The sequence below is a fragment of the Cyanistes caeruleus genome, chromosome 14, assembly GCF_971803275.1.
Source record: "Cyanistes caeruleus chromosome 14, bCyaCae1.hap1.1, whole genome shotgun sequence".
Lineage (NCBI taxonomy): Eukaryota > Metazoa > Chordata > Aves > Passeriformes > Paridae > Cyanistes > Cyanistes caeruleus.
Window position 1 is genome coordinate 13587163 of NC_141714.1, and position 4643 is coordinate 13591805.

Sequence of the window (4643 nt, forward strand, 5' to 3'; positions counted from 1 at the left end):
GCACAGGACAGCAAAGCAGCAGCAGTCTCAACACCACCATGTCCATCTAGCCTTGCACACCCACAGCTCAGACTCAGCTCCCTCCCTTGCCAAAGCACCCAGATCCTGACACTCCATCAGCAGAGGCTCTCCCAGCTCTTACATCCAGCTTCTACAGCAGCCTCAGCTCCAGCCCCACTTCTGGTCACACCATTCTGCCAGTCTCAGAAGCTGGGACAAAACAAGGGGTCCCCACTCCAAGGGCAGGAATTCCATATACCTATATGCAGCTCCACTCCCAACTTCAAGGCTGAGTCAAAGAGCTAAGAAAAGACCAAAAAGAGCTAAAAAAAAACCAAAAACTGAGCATGACTGTGGCTTAAGGGTGAGCACTGAGTGGACATCCTTCCAGTCTGGAGAGAAATGCCTCCTTCCTAGTAAAGATTCTCCCTAAATTAGCAGCAGAAAGATGCACCTTCTTTAAAATCGAGGTGGAAGAGGTTGTTGGAGGCTGTATCCCACAATCAGCAAAAAAACCCTCCTTTATTATTTGTCTACTGCAACCACACTTAGTGAAATCCATTAAACACAAGTTTTATTTTAAAATGTTTTTATTGGTAAGTCCACCATAATCATTTACATATTACAGGAACAAATCCCCAAAATGTGCTTCCCTGGATCACCACAGGTGTCCCAGGGTTCTCCTTTTCAGGTTGTGTTTTGGGCTTTTTCGGTCTTTTTAAATGATGGACAAACCTTAGTATTGAAGTTTTCTTTCTTCATGTCCTTTGAAGCTGTGGAGCCACCAGCAAGGATGGTCTTGTGAGCTGTGGTTACTGACACAAGCCTCACTGTCAGCGATGAAGGTCTTGCGGTTTACAGATGGATACCGTGCAATTTTTCTCCTACTAAACTAATCAAAATTGCATCGTGATCCACCCGACAACAGCAAAACAAGTGCTTTATCAAACTGGCAAATTTGGGGCAGTTCAGCCTGATGACAAGTCCTCCTTTCCTCCACAGGCCGGGACAAGTGCAATACTCTACATACAGCTACAAGTAATGCAACAAATCCCCACCCATGGAGAAATCAGTGCAAAGCATCTTCAAGTCTTCCATGAAAATAAAAAAAAAGGGGAGGGTGGGGGGGAGAAGGGAAAAAAAAAAGCTTGAAAACCCATTATTCACCACAGATTCTCCACCACCACAGTCAGTTTTGCATGGATTTGCACAGCAATTTTAATAAGCTGGGATGCAAACCTGCAAAACTGACTGTAATCAGCACCATCTTCTCCAGCAACTGGCACTGGCTAGGATGCACTTTATCTAGCAGTACTGTAAGTGCCCACATTACAGTAGGTCCAATTCCAAGCTACCTGCACTATGAGCACTTTGATACTGCTAGGACAAAACTACTTCCCGAGCAACTGCCTTCAATGGAAAAAAAAACCCCTTTAACTAAAAACAGTAAATGCTGAGCCAAAGTCAGATGGACGCTGTTTTTTTGGATGTGCAGGCAGCAGCTTGTGCCAGAAGGAGCATTTAGGGCAGTAGATTCTACGCTACTTCACTAACTGCACTAGATGCACCTTAACACAAGGACCATTTGCAGTGTGGCTCTAAAGCAGCACAACAATCCTGGTTCCATCCGTGCCCTGCCACCATCACGGAATTGCCACAGTAATGCCAGAAGTGCTTAAACTGCAGTAGATCCTAAACTCTACCTGCACTGTAAGCACTTTTGCACAACCCGAGGCCCATCACCAGACACAAATTCTTCTGTTTCAAGGTCTTGTTTCAGCACAGCTGAAGCATCACAGAAGCATCTTGACTGAAGCACAGGAGCCAACAGTACCTGCCAAGAGAGAAGACCAATATTAATGATGCATAACACAGATATGGATTTGCTATTCAGTTTAGAGACTGTTCTTATTAAAGCATAGAGCAGAAATAGGTTCAGAGTTTTGAGAGGGCAGTTTTAACTGAGGGCAGACCAAATGAAGAAAGATTTGCAGCTAGTTTTTCCTTGAATTAAGGTAAAAATGGCTTCTTCCAGATTTTAACAGCAGTGGGAAAGCACCATAACAGGTATCAAAACATCCCAGTTTCCTGCTCCCATGTGTTACTATAGCACGAGAGACATTTTTGTTGACTTTCCTCCTGGAGCTTTACTGAGGGTCTTGCAAACCACCAAACATTTTTCCCCCCTCAAGTAGTGCAAGAAAAGTTCTGACACACAATCCCGCATCCTCCGCATCAGATAATGGAGCATCTGTACTTCAGATGATGCGTGAGCTGCGGTGCTGCACAAAAGCAACAGACCCTCTGCATAGGAGGGGAGAAAATTTTCTATTAACGAATTTCCATTTCCCTCCGGAGTCGCGCTGTCAGAATCTGGCCTTACAAACCTTCGGTGCGGGAAGGCTTTGGTCGGGGATGCCCCGGGGCAGCGGGGCCGCCCCCCGCGGGGCTCTCCCCGGAGCGGAGCCGCTCCGGGTGCCGGTGGCTGTGCCAGGGAGGGCCCCCACCCCCGCGGGGAATTATCTGCCCCCGGGCCGCCGTTATCTCCCAGCACTGACCATCTGCTCGGGGGGGCGGGCACCGGGATTACTCGGCCCTGCTCGCCACGTGCACGGCGTCCCCCACGCCCGGTACAACCGGAGCATCCCCGGGGGTACCGCTCGGCGCTGGCACCGGCACTTGCAGAGGGGGAGCGGCGACCCCGTCCCGGGAGGGATCTCGGGGCGCCCCGCCACGTGCTGCCCGCCCCGTCCGGGGCCGCGCGCGGCCGCCGCGGCGGAACAAAGCACGGTGGGAAATGCAGTCCTCCATTCAAAGCCCCAAAAACGCGCCAAGCCGCCCGCCCGGCCCCCCTCCGCAGCCGCCGCCACCGCGAGGGACCCCGGCCCGCCCCGCGGTCCCGGGGCAGGGGGGAGCCGCGAGCGCAGCGCGAAGTTGCACCGAGGGCGGCTCCGCACGGCCGCGGGCGGCCCCTTTGTCCCGGCCCGACGGGGCAGCGCGGCCACCTCCCGCCGCCGCGTCCGCGCCGCTCCGACTCCCCGCGGCCCCCGCCCCTCCCGGTCCCGCCGTCCCGGCCCCCGCCCGGTCCTGCCTGCGCGGGGCCGCCGCGGGAGCGCGCGCGGGGATCTCGCGGAGCCCCGACGGCGGCGGCGGCTCCGCCGAGCGCGTGGTGCGGCTCGCGCCCGACCGCCCCCTCCGCCCGCGCGCGCGCGCCGCCGGCCCGCCCCCCTTTGCACTACAACCCCCAGCGCGCCCCGCGCTCGCCGCGCATGCGCAACACCAGCTTCCCCCCCCCCCCCGCCGCCGCCATGTGCTCGCCGCGCGCGCGCCCCCTCCCCCTCGCCCCACGCGCACCGGCCACGCGGGGGCGGCGCGAGGCACCCCCCCCACATATACACACACACCCCCCTCACCGCCCGGGGAAACACGCGGGCGCCCCCCAAAAAACAGCCCCGAACCCCCATCCCCGGCCCCCCCGCACCGCCCCAAGTTTCGGCCTCTCCCGCCGCCGCCTCCCCGGTCCATTGTTGGTGCCGCGGGAGCCGGCGGCCGTGGACGGGGCGGCCGTGGGGGGCCCCGCGGTGTGGGGGAGCCGCGGGCCCAGGCGGGACGCGGGGCGAGCCCCGCGCACTCCTACAGGTGGGTGGCGGCCGCCCGCGCCCCGCAAAGCGCTGCCGCCGCCCCCGCGCTCCCAGCACCGAGCCTGGGCTCGGGGTGCCCGTCCCGGTGCGCGTCCCCAGCCCCGGGCAGCCCGCGCCGGTCGGCACTGATTGCGGCGGGGCTCGGGAAGGGTGCGGGGCAGAGAGAGAAAGAGAGAGGGGAAAAAAAGAGAAAAGCGATAAAATGAATAAAATAATAGAAGAGGTGCAAAGGCGGGGAGTGCCCTTGGGCTCGCGCCGGCTTTGGGAAGGCGAAACAAAAAAAGGAGCGCGAAGGAGTGAGCAGGGAAAGGGGAAGATAAACACGGTACCTTAGAGCCGAGCTGAGCCCTGGAATAAAAAGGGTTTTACGAAAGTGGCGCGAAGACAATATCATGTGATCGGGCCAGGGCGGCTCCTCCCGCCCGGCCAGCCAAAAACGGGGAGAGGGATCGGGGGGAAGCGAGCACATCCGCTCCCCGCGCCATTAGCATAATTAATTGTGTCCTGCAGCTGCGGCCGCTGCTGCCCGGCCAATGGCAGCCGCCGCCCCCGGCCGCCCCTTCCTCCCGCGGGGGCTGGCGATGGAGGAGACCCCGGGCAGGGCCGGGACGGGGCGGGCCGGCCGCGGGGTTCGGTGGGGATGGGGAGTGCGGGATCGAGAGTGAGGGATTTGGGGGGATTTTGGGGCGCGGGGGCTGCGCCCGTCCCTCGTGGAACGCGAGCCACCGCAGCCGCCACGGCCGCGCGTGCCCTCAGTCCCTCAGGGCCACCGGCGCAACGATGGGAGGAAAGCTGGGCCGTTTTGGGGTGAAAAGCCCCGAAATGACGTGGCGGGTCCTGTCCCGGCCGAGCTGGGCCCGCACGGTGCTGCTGGCCGCTCTCGCCGTCCACCCGCCGTGGCCTTCCAGCACCTGAGCACGGCCGAGGTGCCGAGGGGCCCGCCGCGCCTGGAGCCCCCCGGGCACGTCCCGAGGGTCCCGCCGCGCCTGGAGCCCCCGGGCA

At 59.7% G+C, this 4643-nt stretch overlaps 1 long non-coding RNA gene across 1 annotated transcript; it reads right to left on the reverse strand.

Moving 5' to 3' along the window:
• Nucleotides 1-572: 572 nt before the first annotated feature.
• LOC147650573 (uncharacterized) lies at nucleotides 573-4263 on the reverse strand. The gene is made up of 2 exons (XR_015276289.1): nucleotides 3971-4263; nucleotides 573-1834 (listed from the first exon to the last, which is right to left on the reverse strand). It is a non-coding gene; the product is annotated as an uncharacterized LOC147650573 (long non-coding RNA).
• Nucleotides 4264-4643: the final 380 nt, after the last annotated feature.